The sequence below is a fragment of the Toxorhynchites rutilus genome, chromosome 2 (assembly GCF_029784135.1).
Source record: "Toxorhynchites rutilus septentrionalis strain SRP chromosome 2, ASM2978413v1, whole genome shotgun sequence".
Taxonomy (NCBI): domain Eukaryota; kingdom Metazoa; phylum Arthropoda; class Insecta; order Diptera; family Culicidae; genus Toxorhynchites; species Toxorhynchites rutilus.
In genome coordinates, this window is record NC_073745.1 from 26,985,702 (window position 1) to 27,003,850 (window position 18,149).

General features: G+C 39.6%; 1 protein-coding gene across 1 annotated transcript in view; it reads right to left on the minus strand.

Annotated features, from left to right (window-relative positions):
• Window positions 1-17,497, minus strand: part of LOC129770599 (major facilitator superfamily domain-containing protein 12-like) — a 38,764-nt gene extending 21,267 nt beyond the window's left edge. Inside the window, exon 1 of the mRNA XM_055773543.1 lies at window positions 17,253-17,497. The gene's annotated coding sequence lies outside the window, so the exon portion shown is untranslated. The remainder of the gene's footprint in view (window positions 1-17,252) is intronic.
• Window positions 17,498-18,149: the final 652 nt, after the last annotated feature.

The following is an 18,149-nucleotide window of genomic DNA, read 5'->3' on the forward strand; positions in this document are numbered from 1 at the left end:
ACCGATGTCCCGATGTGACAACTCCGGATTCTCGAAATGAGTGCACAGGATTAATTCACGACGCTCTTTTTCGTTCGACGACATTTTTTCCAAATTTACGAAAAATTTACAGTGAAGCATGGTCAACGTAATCTATACACTCTTATCTGATTATAAGCGAAAGCTGAAGATATAATTCCTAAAAATTAAATTTCTACAGCGTTTTTTCCGTGATGCAATTTGATGTGACACACCCAATAATTTGATGTGATGTGAAGAAAAACAATAATTTCTCATTAACAGCAGATAAAATGATAACCGCAACTCAGATTATCATCCCGGAAGTTCTAATTTTTTAAATTGTGAATACAAATAATTGGATGATGTTTTTGCATATTGAAGACCATGATCATTGTAAGGGAAAGTCAGTTAAGAAAATCGTTTAAAGCAAAAGCAAAAATTAGGCAAAAATTGTCGAATAATGAATAATAAATAATGAGTCTTGTACAGGATTTATTGGGATTTTCGAAACTGCCTTCTGATTTGGGAATAATCACAATAATCACATTGAAAAAGAATTCACTAGAAAAAGGGAAATTCTTCATTCTATCAAAACTTTTTCCTTTAGTAAAATGACCAACAGGAGCGTTTTTGGAATCAAATAAATGCTGATTGATTAGGTTAATTGCATCTACTATTGACTGTGGTTTTTTAGCAGCGTTCATTTCCCTCGATGCCTGATTCAGTGCAAGAGGTCAAGGATTTGACCACTGTAATACAGTGGAATTGCAGAAGCATTATTCCTAAACTAGATCAGTTTAAATTTTTAGTTCACAGCTCTAACTGTGATGTATTTTCTCTCTGTGAAACATGGCTTTCTTCAGCCGATGAGCTGAATTTCCACGATTTCAACATTATTCGCCTCGATCGAAATGACTCGTTTGGTGGCGTACTATTGGGGATTAAAAAATGTCACTCCTTCTATAGAGTCACTCTCCCATCGATGACAGGCATTGAAGTTGTTGCTTGCCAGACACAAATCAATGGAAAAGACCTCTGCATTGCTTCGATATATATCCCTCCCAGAACTACGGTAGGCCGCCATCAGTTCTTTGATACTATCGAGGCAATGCCGGAGCCGCGGTTAATCTTAGGTGATTTTAACTCCCATTGAACAGCATGGGGATCACTTTACGATGACAACCGTGCCACTTTGATTTATGATCTGTGCGACAACTTCAAATTGACAGTTTTGAATACTGGGGAAGCAACCAGAATAGCCAACCCTCCTGCACGGGCAAGCATGCTAGACATATCTCTATGCTCTTCTTCGTTATCCCTGGATTGCATGTGGAAGGTAATCCAAGATCCCCATGGTAGTGATCACCTACCAATAGTTTTATCGATCGCTAATGAATCAAGCTCTCGTGAGTCAGTCAATATTTCGTATGACCTCACGAAGAATATTGACTGGAGAACATTTGCGGAAATAATATCTGAAGCAATTGTTTCAATGCATGAACTTCCTCCACTCGAAGAGTATAACTTTATATCGAGTTTGATTTACGAAAGCGCACTTCAAGCTCAAAAGAAAGGTGTACCGGCTACCACTTTCCGACGTCGTCCTCCATCACTTTGGTGGGACAAGGAATGTTCAAAGGTCTACCTTGAAAAATCATCCGCTTTAAAAAAATTCAGGAAAACTGGATTAGTGGAATGGTTTCTAAAGTACCAAGCTCTAGAAGCCAAACTAAAAGGTTTGATTAAAGCAAAAAAGCGTGGATATTGGCGGAAGTTCGTCAATGGTTTGTCAAGGGAGACCGCTATGAGCACTCTTTGGAATACGGCTAGGAAAATGCGTGGCTGGAACCATACAAACGAAAGTGAGGAATACTCTGACCGTTGGATTTTTAACTTTGCAAGGAAGGTTTGCCCCGACACCGTTCCTGCACAAAACGTCGTACGCGACATTCCACTTCAAAACGATTATGAGAATTTTTCGATGGTGGAATTCTCAATTGCCCTTCTCTCATGTAACAATTCAGCTCCGGGGTCGGACAAAATTAAATTCAACTTGTTGAAGAATCTTCCCGACTTGGCAAAACAGCGTTTGCTGAACTTGTTCAACAAGTTTCTGGAGCTGAATATTGTCCCGCATGACTGGAGACAAGTGAGAGTGATAGCCATACGGAAACCCAACAAGCCGGCTTGCGATCACAACTCGTATAGGCCGATTGCAATGTTATCCTGTATTCGTAAATTGTTAGAGAAAATGATTCTACTTCGTTTGGACAAGTGGGTCGAAACGAACAATTTGCTGTCAAATACGCAGTTTGGCTTCCGCCGAGGTAGAGGGACAAATGATTGTCTCGCGCTGCTATCTTCTGAAATCCAAATCGCATTTGTTCGCAAAGAACAAATGGCTTCCGTTTTTCTCGATATCAAAAGGGGCATTTGATTCAGTTTCCATGGAAATTCTCTCAGAGAAGCTTCATAATCGTGGACTTTCACCAATTCTTAACAATTTCCTGTACAATTTACTGTCAGAAAAGCACATGATTTTCTCTCATGGCAGCTCGAAATCTTCTCGTTACAGTTTTATGGGCCTACCACAAGGCTCCTGCCTAAGCCCCCTCTTGTACAGTTTTTACGTCAATGATATAGATGATTGTCTAACTAGAGACTGCACGCTGAGACAACTTGCAGACGATGGAGTTATTTCCATCACGGGTACTAATCCCGTCGTTCTGCAAAAGTCGTTGCAAGATACCCTGAACAATCTGTTCACGTGGGTCCTCAAGCTGGGTATCGAATTCTCTACGGAGAAAACTGAAATGGTCGTTTTTTCTAGGAACCACGAACCCGCCCAATTCCAGCTTCACCTATCCGGCAAAACGATCCAACACTATATGTTTTTCAAATACCTGGGTGTATATTTTGATTCTAAGTGTACCTGGGGGAGACACATTGCGTATTTGAAACAGAAATGCCAGCAAAGAATCAATTTTCTCCAAACAATTACCGGAACATGGTGGGGTGCCCATCCAGGAGACCTCATTCAGTTGTACAAAACAACGATATTATCAGTGTTAGAATATGGCAGTTTTTGCTTCCGATCAGCTGCCAGGATTCATATTCTCAAGCTGGAGAGAATACAATATCGTTGCTTGCGTATAGCCATGGGGTGTTTGCATTCGACACATACGATGAGTCTCGAAGTTTTGGCAGGAGTACCCCCGCTTACTCTTCGGATCACAGAATTATCCTACAGATTTCTCATCCGTTGCAAGATCATGAATCCATTGGTGATTGATAACTTCGAAAATCTACTCCAACTGACTCCTCAGTCAAGTTTTATGTCTTTATACCATGAGTACCTTACCCACGACGTGCACCCTTCACCAGGCATCTCCAACCAAGTTTGCTTCCCATACTTTTGCAATTCCTCTGTCATTTTTGATCTGTCCATGCGACAAAAAATCCATGGAATACCAGATCACCTGCGCTCCAATGTTATTCCGTCGATATTTTCGGAAAAATATGGGAAAGTTGGATCTGATAAAATGTTCTTTACTGACGGTTCATACATAAACGGGTCCACTGGCTTCGGCATCTTCAATGAAAATTCCAGTGCCTCTTTCAAACTCAAAGATCCTTGTTCCGTGTATGTCGCTGAACTGGGTGCGATATATTACGCATTAGGGATCATTGAAACATTGCCCATCGACCACTATTTTATTTTTTCAGACAGTCTCAGCTCAATAGAGGCAATCCGCTCAATGAAAGTTGATAAACGCTCATCTTATTTCCTAACAAGAATAAGACAACTATTGAGTGTTTTGGTCGAAAAATTATTCAAAATTACCTTAGCATGGGTTCCCTCTCATTGCTCGATTCCGGGGAATGAGAAAGCGGACTCGCTAGCTAAGGTGGGCGCTTTAGAAGGCACACTTTTTGAAAGGCAAATTGCTTATAATGAATTTTTCCACATTCCTCGTCAGTATACGCTCGTAAGTTGGCAGCGCATGTGGAGTGGAGATGAGTTCGGTCGTTGGTTCCACACGATTATCCCTAAGGTCTCGACGAGTGCATGGTTCAAGGGATTGAATGTAGGTCGTGATTTCATTCGCGTGATATCTCGGCTTATGTCCAATCACTACAACCTAAACGCGCATCTCTATCGCATTGGGCTCGCAGCAAACAATCTTTGGGATTGTGGCGATGGCTACCACGACATCGAGCATGTTGTCTGGTCGTGTATCCGGTTCCATACTGCTCGCTCTCAGCTCTCTAGAGCACTGAGAGTACAAGGCAGACAATCGGATATCCCCGTCCGGGATATCTTATCTTAACAAAGTTATAGCGTTTTTAAAATCACTCAACCCTCCTGTACTCGTGTGCAAAATCAAAACACGTATACTCACGCACGGTGTCACAGACCAAAAATTGAACTTCTCTATAATGCTGCCATTGTGTATTTTTCAGGCTTTATTGGCATTTATTTGAAGAAGGGGGTATGATTGAATGAAAAAATTCCAAAACATATGTTTTCTTCGTCTTTCGTCTTTTAATACAGAAATAGGGGAATGGGGGGTATGCCCGACACCCTAAGGAAAAGTATTGTTTTGTGAGATCTGCGGGCACATATTGATATGTTTCCTCCACAGAATCATTGTCTAGTTTATTTGCCATTAGATATAAGGAATATCAGTACATTTAAACGGTAATTTTCTCAAGTAATAGTAAATTAAAAAACTGCCATAAAAATGAAGCTCATCAACCAGTGCGGGTGAAACCGGCACCCCATGGGTGTAACACCGGTACCCTATGGGGTAAGATCGTCATCTCAATTTCTCAATATATATACTTGGCAACAGATGAACCAGTTTGAATGTGACAGTCGGCAAATAGAAGGTATTCTAATTCTAAATGTCGTTGTCGAGTATGGTTCGAATCGTTCAACAAATTCCGGAGATATGATCGGAACAAGTTCCGATGAACATGGAATATGGAGAAGAAATCACCAAACCACACCACAATTCAATTACAAGTTTAATGGAATCTAGGACCACATTGGTCAGCCGGTGGTCAGTTTTTCTTCTTACTTGAATCAATATCCGTCATGCGACGCTTTTAATCACACTAGGATTCGACTTAAAATCACAGAGAAGAATGAGTTCATGACTGTAGGTAAATTTTTTCAGGTTTTTGTGATTATGATCAATAAAACTAATTAAATTATGTTTAGTTGTAATTATTTTATTATTTTCGTCATATAGCCGTTATTTTTCGTTCAATGATGAAGTTCATTTAATTTTATCGAACAGCTTAAATCCAACAATAAATTTGCATCAGTAGTTCAATTCATAAAAAACAACTTAAGAACAAAAGATGCGCATCATATCGAAATCCGTGTAGCATGTCTCATGAATCCATTTCCATTTCTTTCAGCAAGCTCGAAAGCTAGCTTCCGTACGTCAATATTCGTGATGCCATAAAATCGGTTTTCTAGGTCAAGTAGGTGCTGCATGATCTCCGCTCCCTGCTCCACCGTAAATACGGTCTATTTAGTCCTAGTTTCGAGCTTATCACCTTCTGAAAAACGTGATCATGTAATGTAGAAATGGGTATTCCAAAAGTCGTGGAAGCACGTTTGATAGAAACTCCACTAGCAATAGCCTCTTTTGCAAGGATGAGGTTCTCCTGGGACCAACTCCCTCGATTCGTTTTCCTTTGGTAGCTGCGAGGCATCTGAAATTAATGGAAAATATGTTTTAGAAACCTTCAACTAAACGCAAACCATGCCGGGATCCCCCACTCAAAGGGTGACGGACTTACCCCGACAGCACACATTTTTCAAGAAGACTATTTCTATTAATTTATTACTTTAACTTACCTCAACTCGAATCCCAGTGATTGCTAACAATCCAGGGGACAAACTGTAGAGCAACGGAAAAGAATTTGAAACCGCGTTCAACAATAAAAGCTTAAACTTCACTGACGGAAAATTACATCCGGCTACATATCATCGGCACTCGCGTTTGTTCTGATTTATATTTTGACAATTGACGGAGCACGGTGGGTTTGATGTGATTGAAAACGTCTAAAATAATAAATACTAACATGTCGAGTATTCAAAAACGTAGTTAATCAGAGTTTTCTAGTAAAACTCAGGGGGTGCCGGTCTTATCCACAGTGGCGGGCTTACCCTCCCTTCCCCTACATAAAATTTTTACATTTATGTTACGGTGGCCGAACTGAACTCTTGAGAAGACAAAAAGCGATTAAATTTAAAAGTGCCCTAAAGCTCTTGTAAAGCACAATGCCTGTTTTATTCCATTGTACGCAATCACTATACAAATTGCGTCAAACTTAGAGTTGAGCTATTACCTTTCGCAACTATAGTACATTTCAGTTGGATCTGCTAAAACTGCTCACATCTCTTATCGAACACTATAGAAACGTCAACAATATCAATACACGCATTTCACTGCGTATTTAACAAGAGTCATCTTCCGTGCATCGCCAGTAGAGACGAATGCATCGCCATTCAACAAGCATCAAACAGGCGACTAACAGATGCACTTAGTTGCAGCGATAAGAATGAAATATAGAAACTCACTTCATGTGAAATATTCGCTAGTGTTCACAGCTCGAGGGGAAACATAAAACACAAAACGAGCAGAATAAGCGAACTTTTTTGTTTCGGACACAGAAAGATTCTGAACATTTTTTCTTCAGAGAAGAGGCAATACTAATACGCTAGCGACAGTTTACTTACTTCGCAAATATTCTCTTTCCGCTATCCGCCTCGTTGTTTCTATTCTAGCGGCTGCATAAGTTGCCCGTTATTGACAGCTCTGTTCGGGAAAGTACACAAACGAACAGAACAAATGTATGGGAAAGAGGGAATGTTTCAAATTTTCATGAATTCAAACCATATACAGACTAGGGGCTGTCCACATACCACGTGGACAGAAAAAGCACGATTTTAGACTCCCCCCTCCCCCTCCGTGGACAAGCGTGGACATTTTCATACTCCTCCCCCTGTTGTCCACGTGGACATTTTTCATTATTTTATTAGATTAATTTAGAAAATAGTTATTGCGCATAAATTAAAATTTAATTCCATTTAATTTTATTTTGTTTCATATTTTACTAGCTACACCACATTTTGTTGTGGTATTGAGGTTTTATGGCAGAGAAATGAGAAATGAGTATGCATATTTTTCATATGAATTTCATCTAAAAATACTTGTAATATTTTGTTTTTTTAGTATCTGCGAATATATAAAGGCTATTTGGTTTGCAAACAATCTGAACCACACAATTCCAAAGTTTGATCTTGAGCACCGCCAATCGAATAAAAATAAATGGATTTGAAATAGTTATCAGATGCAATTTTAGTTCACGATTTTTCAAACACTTGCAAAGAAATGTGTTGCTATCACATTGAATACATATTCAATAATCAAAAGTTAATTTACGTTCGCAGCTAAATTTCGGAAGTGTGCTTATTCCATCGGGTAATTTTGAAGCTTCCAGAACAATTTTATATGGAAGTATTACTTTTTACCAATTAAAAGAATTTCATGAAAAGAATCGATTAAATTGGAAGCATACACTGATATCTATAGATCTTCATTTTACAAGGGATTTAGAAGCAAAGGGTCGAAATTTTAAGCGAATTCGAAACGCGTATACTGCCCTTCTATGCATCGTTGTCCCATGTTCCGAAATCAGCAACCGAGAAAAATGCAATCGAAGTTTCCTAGCATATTTGTCTACCAGAAGCTTTAAGTATTTTAGTTTAACAATACACCGGGCTTTTTATTAGCAGCAAACTGTTGTCTAATGAAATGTGAAAAGTTTCCCTCACTTAAATCAATCAAACTTTATTACGGATTTAAAAATTCATGGTGGTACAGTTATGTCTAGAATATCAACATGGGACAATTGAACTTGATGTTGTTTTTTGAAATATTGGGAAAAAACAATAATTTTTTTTGTGTTTTTTCCGAAAGATTATGCATAAAAACATCGTTTTATGAAGAAGGTAGCGATCTGCAACACCCTTGCAGAATATAAATCTTATTGTTATTAGGCACTCGCTAACAAGGTATACACGTGTTCTGTTAAACTTTTTTTCGTTTGTTTGAGAATTCCAAACCAGAAATGAGTGCATTAGTCCTGCTGGAAGCGTGGCATAAAATTCTTGTACTTGTACCGTTTAACTTATTATGGATCTACAAAAAATAGATGATGGGACAGTTATGAATAGATTATAAACATGGGACAATTGAGCGTGATGTTGTTTTTTTAAAAGCTGGGAACAAATAATAACTCGTCTTGTGTTTTACCGGAAGATTAGGCATAAATACATCGTTTTATGAAGAAAAGTCAAAATTGTCCAAAAGTAACATGGGACAATTATGCGTGGAACGGCAATATAGCTTTGATATAAATGATGACATGATGATAAAAAATACAAAAAAATCTAGCATAGGGATATCGTACGTAAAATACATTGCAATAGAAAATAAAGCGGTTTGGTTTACTTTCAAAGTTTCAATAGATTTTAAAAATATATTCCCAGTAACAATCCAATCAACCTGATTATTTCGCTTCCTTTTGATTTATAGAAAGTTTCAGTAGAACTATTTACTACAGAAATATTTTCCATCGAGTGAAAAATTATCCTTTAATTTTAAATTTCATGGAATAATGAGCGCACAGCAAAACGATGGTCAAAAATGTCCACTACAAACTCGAAAACATTCTATAGAAGATCCAGTTTTTGCATTGACGAATGCATTATTATATAACAGAGTTACAGCGTTTCAAAATTCACTCAAAATTTTCGTTGTCGCATTTTGCTTCTCTATTTTTTGTCGAGTGTAGTTCTCTGCTTACTCCGGAATACGATCGGTTACAGGAAATGTCGGTTCATTCACACATTCGATTCCCTCTTAGTCGTCAGCGCAATACGAAAAGTTTTCCGCAATCATTCGGGGAATATTTAGCGGGCGCTAATAGCGTATTAAAAATATTTTCGATATTGTACATAAAAACACAAAATTTTAAATTTTTTTTTTTACCTCTAAAAGTTACTAGGTTCCATTTATTTAAATATTTTACGACTGCATTCTACGCAAATTTTTCTTATCTTTCAAATGAGCAAGATAATTATTTTAGTGAACTTTCTAAATTAGAGTCAGTTCGGGACATAAAATTAGGCTCGAGACAAGTTCAACAATTATGTTTTAGGTTTGAATTGACCATACGCGTAGACGAATTTTTTCATCAAATATGATCCTCTATCACCTCCTGAAATATTCCGAATCAACTACCTAATTCCTTGTATATTTATATCAAAATACTGAATGCTATCAGAATACTATCACTCAACTGTTTTAAGTTTGACGACTAGTGGAAAATGATTTTACACGCAATTCTGTAAATCTATACAGACTAACTGTTCTCGAGGTATAACAAAATGTATAAAACATTGAATTCGATGAAAAATCATTTACGCATATCATGAAATCTCAACCATTATGGAATCGTTTAATTTTTATAGTTTTTGGCTATAATGGTTCATAACTCCATAACTATGAAAATACAGTCAAAGCTCTCTATAACGACAATCTCTATAGCGACAAATCTCTCTATAACGACATGTTTGAAGGTCCCTTCAAAATCGCATAGAAATTCTTTTCTTTATTGCGACATTTCTCTATAACGACGGTCCCTTGCGAAATCGCTTTAGAGAGCTTTCATTGTACGATCATAGGAAATAGCTTGGTCATTCACTCATATTTTATAATAATAATTTTTTTCATCCCATTATCATATTTTTATAGTACAGATTTCACTGAGGAAGATAATTGATATAAGAAAAAAATATTTGAACGTTTGACTGAGCAGCACTCTTACGCGGCTCAATCCGTTTTTTGATAAATACGGAGAGTTTGACATTTTTGAAAATGTATATTATTAAATTTAATTTTAAATGCGTAGGTGATTGTATTGAAAAAAAAAACTATTCCTGTCCACGTGGACTCAGCTTATACTCCCTCCCCCCTAAAGTTGGACAAGCGTGGACATTTTGTTACTCCCTACCCCCCCCTAAAGTTGTCCACGTGGTATGTGGACGGCCCCCTATGGGATTGTGATGTATAGCATATCAAACAAATTTTAGAAAATTTCCGATTCGATTGGTATGCAAATCGTTAAAATCTGTTAGCAGCAAAAATAGTTATTAACATTAAGTTTATTTCATAAAAACGTGGCCTGTTTCCTGATTTGGCACCCTTAATGTAAGACGTAGTCCTACGTCAAAAGGCACTTGTCCAAAAAAGTTACTCCTACATTCGCGTCTGTGTGTTAAAAAAGTGACACACGTCCTATTTGTACCAACACATGCGATACGCTAAACGATGACGAACGACGAATAACGAAGCTAGAGAGAATCACAAAGTCGTAGTGTTGATAATTTCTGAGAAATGAATGAATTATTGATTTCTCGGTCTGTCAGACCAATGCGCGAGTATAGGAGTGTTAAAAACTGCTACTTCATACATAGTATTGCATACTAGGAATAAGATTTGAAGGCATAGTTTTATTCAAAAAATATTTTTTGAGTATTATTTGAATCCTATTAACACTTTTTCCGTGTGACATCGACTATTAAAGGGTGTGTCACATCAAATTGCATCACGGAAAAAACGCTGTAGAAATTCGCCCAGTAGACCGATCCTTTTGAAAATTTTAGACAGTAAAATAAAAACTATTGAACAACTGGCATTTTCTTTTTATTCATACTTCGAGCCCAAGCCCGTATGCTCGCACCTTCCTCTTTACCCCGTCCATAAGGTTCTGTACAACGTCAGGTTGTAGTTTTTTTTGAACAGAAATCCATTTTCTCTTGAAGTTCGCCTCCGATTTGACAACTTTTGGGTTCTTCCGGAGGGCCTGCTTCATAATCGCCCAATATTTCTCTATTGGGCGAAGCTCCGGCGCGTTGGGCGAGTTCATTTCCTTTGGCACTGAGGTGACCCCGTTGGCTTCGTACCACTCCAGCACGTCCTTTGAATAGTGGCACGAAGCGAAATCCGGCCAGAAGATGGTCGGGCCCTCGTGCTGCTTCAATAGTGGTAGTAAGCGCTTCTGTAGGCACTCCTTAAGGTAAACCTGCCCGTTTACCGTGCCGGTCATCACGAAGGGGGCGCTCCGCTTTCCGCAAGAGCAGATAGCTTGCCACACCATGTACTTTTTGGCAAACTTGGATAGTTTCTGCTTGCGAATCTCCTCCGGAACGCTGAATTTGTCCTCTGCGGAGAAGAACAACAGGCCCGGCAGCTGACGAAAGTCCGCTTTGACGTAGGTTTCGTCGTCCATTACCAAGCAATGCGGCTTCGTCAGCATTTCGGTGTACAGCTTCCGGGCTCGCGTCTTCCCCACCACGTTTTACCTTTCGTCGCGGTTAGGAGCCTTCTGAACCTTGTATGTACGCAGGCCCTCCTGCTGCTTGGTCCGCTGGACGAATGAACTTGACAAATTCAGCTTTTTGGCGACATCCCGGACCGAACTTCTCGGATCAGGTCTAAACTGCTTAACTACGCGCTTGTGATCTTTCTCACTGACGGAGCATCCATTTTTGCCGTTCTTCACCTTCCGGTCGATGGTTAGGTTCTCGAAGTATAGTTTTAGTACTCTGCTGACCGTGGATTGGACGATTCCCAGCATCTTACCGATGTCCCGATGTGACAACTCCGGATTCTCGAAATGAGTGCACAGGATTAATTCATGACGCTCTTTTTCGTTCGACGACATTTTTCCAAATTTACGAAAAATTGACAGTGAAGCATGGCCAACGTGAAATACAAACTCTTATCTGATTATAAGCGAAAGCAGAAGATATAATTCCTAAAAATTAAATTTCTACAGCGTTTTTTCCGTGATGCAATTTGATGTGACACACCCTTTAATCACTTATTACAAAACTCCAGGAACACTATTACCATGATGGGTACATGAAAGTGACATTTCAAACATGTTTTTTATACAATTTAGTCAATTCTGAAATGTAATGTTCCATTGAACAATTTCGCAATGAAAAACTCTCGTCAGTGAATGATGATGGAACAGACGACGAAACTGTAGGACTATAAAAAAGGAAATTGTACAGCATTTGTCAAGGTTTTTACAACAAGTTAAACTACATTTTCCTTATATCGAAGAACAAGATCTGGACCTGGTTTGAAATCCCTTCCGATTGGCAGTGACGAATGGTTCGGATCGATTTCAGAACAAACTCATCGATTTTCAAATGATCGCCTTTGTCCTGATATGCGGAATAGGCCTTACGAGTGTTGTTGTCTTTTGCGTAATAGGAGTACCGGTAAGTTTCTTGTTTTTTTTTTCAAAAATTAAAGCTTTATTCTGCAAAAATGGTTACAAATTTGATATTCAAAGTATTGCCCATCGCCAGTCACAGCTTTTTCCCATCTTTCCGGCAATTCACGGATCCCTTTGCGGAAATAATCGACCGCTTTGTCGGGTAACCACGACTCGATCCAATTTTTGACTTCATCAAAATTGGAAAAGTGCTGGTCAATGGCGGGTGGGATATAACCTCCCATTCCAGCATTTCCAAGTATGTTTTGACTGGTTTTACGACATGCGGCCGAGCATTGTCGTGCTGCAAAATAATTTTATCGTGTCTTTGCTCGTATTGTGGCCGTTTTTCTTTCAGTGCACGGCTCAAAGGCATCAATTGTCGTCGGTAGAGGTCACCCGTAATGGTTTCATTTGGTTTTAGCAGCTCATAGTACACCACACCCAGCTGGTCCCACCAAATAAACAGCATCACCTTCTGGTTGTGGTTGTTCCGCAGCTTTTTTCTTCATATTGATGTAATGAAGTAACACTCCCCGTAACATTCGACATACTCGAAATAGCAGAAAACTATGTTGTTTACGCTTCAACTTTTTGACATATACTGAAAAAGACGCGCAATAATAATAGCTTTCCAACGAATGTCTGGAAATTTGATTCACTGGAATAATAATCAAGTTACGCCATCCGTTGTAAAACCGAAGAAACTTACCGGTACACCTAATAGTATTTATGAGAATTTGAATTGCCTACAATGCGCTGATAAAATCAAATTTGTTGCGAATATAACTTGAAAACCGTTTGTATTCTTTTATTGACGTAGGACTACGTCTAACCGAAAGACAAGTAGGAAAAAATGCAAGACTTGGAACGCTTATAACTCGAGCATTTCTCAATAGATCGCAAAGGTTTTTGCATCAATTGATAGGAAATATATCTACGCATCTATCATAACGAATAACATTTCATTTTTCTTGAGATAAATAATTGAATAATTGTGAAATATTAAGCATTGTCAAAATGCACTATGTGCCCATTTTTGATTGGTCCATTTTGTGCTCCTCAAATCGTACCGACCAAAACGGGCAACCAGAGCAGCAGCGAAATAGAATGAAGCACGATTGGAAAGGAAAAAGTAAAAAATGAACGAAACATTGGTCGCAGTCTCACACATGCGTAATTCTCGAGCCAGCCAGTCAGCTTAAAAATTCCCGCTCCGCTTCCGTAACGATCATTCTCATTCAAACCGTACACCACATCGGTTCGCATCACAACACATCAACAAACCAACACAAGCAGCCATGTCTGGACATGGTAAAGGAGGAAAAGTGAAGGGAAAGGCAAAATCCCGCTCGAGCCGTGTTGATCTGAAGTTCCCCGCAAGGGTAGCTAGACCGAGCGCGTTAGTACCAGTGCACCAGTCCACCTAGCCGGCGTTATATAGTTTCGGCCGCCGAAGTGATCGAGTTAGCTGGCAAAGCTGCTCGCGACGATAAGAAAATCCGCATTCGGAACAGAACACATTCGGTTCGGTGGACATCAAGACAACAGGCAGTTGCAGTGAGTGGCGAGTGACAAACGCAATCGCAAAACGGCATCAGGTAGCAGAAGAAAAAAGTTTGTTCTTTATACAAACTGCTTTGGTGGCAAATCCAGAACAAGGCGGCATCGAGGGCGTTCGAAAACCAGGCGTTTTCGAAACCACGAGTACTAAGTTTTCTAAATTGGAACCATTCCATAAAACAAGGCGCATTTCAGGGCCATTAATCCTTCCAAAAAAAGTTTAGGAAATACAGTTCAATGCTTTCTAAAACATTATCCAAAATAATAATAAAACAAAAATTGATTTTTTCATAATTTGTTTGCCAGGATCTTTTTTTTTATCTGTATTATAGTGATTTTCAACTCATTCGGCTGGTTCGTCACTTTTACTTCCATTTTCGGAAGAATGTCGGGAGTGAGAATTGAACTCGTGACCTTCAGCGTGAGAGGCATGGGTGTTACCACTACGCCAGATCGCCTCCACATTTGCCAGGATCTGATGAGTATGTGAATTTGGCAGTTGTTCTGAGCTTATTGATAGTTAGGGACTTTCCTGATTATTCAATTTTCACCAATTCTTAAATTGTTTCCAGATTGAAAGTACAGTAATTTACAATTAGTTCGACATTTAGCTAATTGGACGGACATGTAATGCGACTAATTTAGTTGGACATTTTTGTGAACATAGAGATCCAAATTATGACCCCACATTGAAAGTCGACACTGTGCCACTGTCATCGCAAATGTTCAATTACAGGTTAAAATCGCCTCCAATGCGACACTGAGTGGTGCTCCGGCACGTCGCATTGAATGTAATTTACTGTACAACATGTCACAAAGCTGGATGGGAAGAAATTTTCCAATTGTGAAAGCTGTGGCGAGTGGCAACAAATCGCTAAACAGGAAGGTTTAGCCGAACAAGATGGGGATATCGAGTGATAACAGAACAATAAACTCTTTAGATTGAAAATAATTTTGTGATCCTGAAAAGAACCCTTTTTAGCCTGCATGTGAATCCAACGAGCGAACAAATCGTAATGAATGTATTTTTTTGCCATCGCTCCCTTTTAACGCTCATTCGTTCGTCTCGTTGGACTCGCCCCTTTGGCTGAGTCTGCCGATTTGTCTCTATCCTGTGAGTGTGTACCGCTAGAGTATAAAACACGCGGACCCCAAAAAAATATCATATTTTCTTTCAAACCGTAAATCCGTGTGGTTGTACGGCATCGGCATCGTGGACGTAACAAAGGAGGACAAGTTAAGGGAAAGGCAAAGTCCCACTCGAACCGTGCAGGTGTGCAGTTCTCCATAGGTGTATCCGCCAATTGCTCAGCAAGGGTAGCTAGGCCGAACGCGTTAGTACCAGTGCACCAGTCCACCTAGCCGGCGTTATATAGTTTCGGCCGCCGAAGTGATCGAGTTGGCTGGTAAAGCTGCTCGCGACGATAAGAAAAACCGCACTCAGAACAGAACACATCAAGACAACAACAGGCAGTTGCAGCGAGTGGCGAGTGGCAAACGCAATCGCAAAACGGCATCAGGTAGCAGAAGAAAAAAGTTTGTTCTTTATACAACCTGCTTTGGTGGCAAATCCAGAACGGGCGGCATCGAGAGCGTTCGAAATGGTTTTTTTCAAAACCACGAGTACTAAGTTTTCTAAATTGGAATCATTCCATAAAACAAGGCGCTTTTCAGGGCCATTAAACCTTCCAAAAAAGAGTTTAGGAAATACAGTTCAATGCTTTCTAAAACAATATCCAAAATAATAATGAAACACAAATTGATTTTTTCATAATTTGTTTGCCAGGATATGATGAGTATGTGAATGTGGCAGTTGTTCTGAGCTTATTGATTTTCATCAATTCTTAAATTGCTTCTAGATTGAAAGTACAGTAATTTACACTTATCTCGACATTTAGCTAATTGGACGGACCTGTAATGCGACATATTTAGTTGGACATTTTTGTAAACATAGAGTTCGGGGTCCAAATTATGACCCCACATTGAAAGTCGACACTGTACCACTGTCATCGCAAATGTTCAATTACAGGTTAAAATTACCTCCAATCCGATACTGAGTGGTGGTAATGCGACGTGCCATTGAATGTAATTTACTGTAAAATATGTCACAAGCTGGATGGGAAGAAATTTTCCAACTGTGAAAGCTGTGGCGAGTGGCAAACGCAATAGCTAAACAGGAAGGTTTAACCGAACAAGATGGAAATATCGAGTGATAACAAAAACACAACACCAAAGGTTCTTTTCAGAACCATCAACATATTCATAAAGAGTAAACAGTAAACTAATCCATTTTTCAGGTAGATAGGTAGGTATTCACGTAGGAGAAGAAAATAAAACAATATATTTAAAATATATATTTAACAAAAGCTGTCTCCTTTGTATAGTCCTACGTCACTCCGGTTATGTCCCCGACATTACCCACCCGTCTTTTTTATTTTACTGATATGCTACAGACTTTCTTCCAAAATACTGATAGGGGGAAATCACTGGGATTAGTTTTCGTAAAGGGGGGAATGGAGCATAAAAGGTTGAAAACCACTGGTTTAAAAGGATGTATTTCTTCAATTTTTCTGACAGCCTAACGCTGTGTGCCATTCGATATCCGGAAGCACTTTTTGAGATGCGATACATGCAATGACGTTCGAAAAGACCCAAAGATTAACATTTAATTCAACAGAAAGCAATCAATCAAAAACAATGTATTGCATTTCGGTGAAAATATATAAGCGACACTGAACACAGCGATTGTTTCGTGAAAGCAACATATAATATTATCCTGAATAATTGCAGAATGAAACACAGACTGAAATCATAACACAGCTGGAAGTTCATTCCCTCTCGTGGCTCGCCTCTTTATTTCCCTTTCACTTATTGGGGGCGGTAGTAGTAATCAAACACACGCGTATCAGTGAGGCCCAACCATATGATTGCGACTGTGGACCATCATTGTATACATCCGAGTGCTCGTGGTTCAATCCATTCAATGGCGTTAAGTATTAACAAAGCTCTTCACTTCGATCACTGTTTTGCGTCTCGGAGAAGGCGTTATTCTCCGTCATTAGCATCGATTAAGCTGACACGTAAACCAAATCACTGTTTAATACTTGCTCAGCAGATCTGCCATTCTATGAACACATATCTTCTTGCGTCAATCGCAAATTCTCAAATGATGAGAGATGTTAATTAACGTTGCTTCATTCACCTGTTTTAACACACTAGCTTAAGCGTTGTTCTCAAGAAGAAAAAAAAACACTCTGTATAAACAAAACCCAAAATCGCGCTTTTTCATTACTCTCTGGCGTAGAACCTACCTTGGCGTGATTAGTGGCTGTTCGCGTGTATACTACGAAACGTCACTGTGGATTCGTCTTATCATCACGCTTTATATCTCACGAATTCACCCAACCAAATTCATTCGCAGCTCGATACAAGAAAAAAATACTCCCTCTTTGTGTTGGTTACGAGAATTCCGCAGCGATGAATCCTCCGATGATTCCTCACTACCACGCTTCAAGCCAACCGAACGGGCAACGACGAATGCATCATAACCGACCGAGTGCCGACGCTAGACTGAAAGTGGTCTGCCACCGGATAGCCATCCACTGCCTCAAAGCTCGACAACTTGTATAACTTCCCTCTCTCGTGCAATGACCCTCGGTTCCCCGGGTACCACCTAATCAACCGTTGAACGCTGCTGCGCTGATACCTACCTGTCTCGGTTCCGTCTGCTCAAGCCGTTACGCTTTCGAACGTGTGCTTATTTCATACTGAGCGCACTTTTTCACGCTAATCGGAACATTGCCTCTTCTGGGGGGTTGATTATGGTGGACTTAGTCAGCAGATACTGATCAGGACGAGTTATTTCGAATCTTTGCACTGCTGGCAATGTGTTCCACTTCATCCCTTTCTTTCCCATCTCTCCATCCCATCTTTCTGCTGACGCTCCCATTTGTAGAACCGAAACCGAACGAAACCGAATTGGATCGTTCTGCAACGTTTGTGGTAATCTAGTGTAAATACTTTTTGGAGCGACCGCCGACATTGCTGTTTACGATTTGCTCCCGCACAACAGGATATTGACGCATTGATCTGATCGGACTGTTCTTGTCATCAGCGGAATTATACTCAATTTCAGTAGATCCCTTCATAACTGAACTACTGAAAATGGTTCGCAGCATCACCTGTGATGAACCGGTCTTATCTGCACT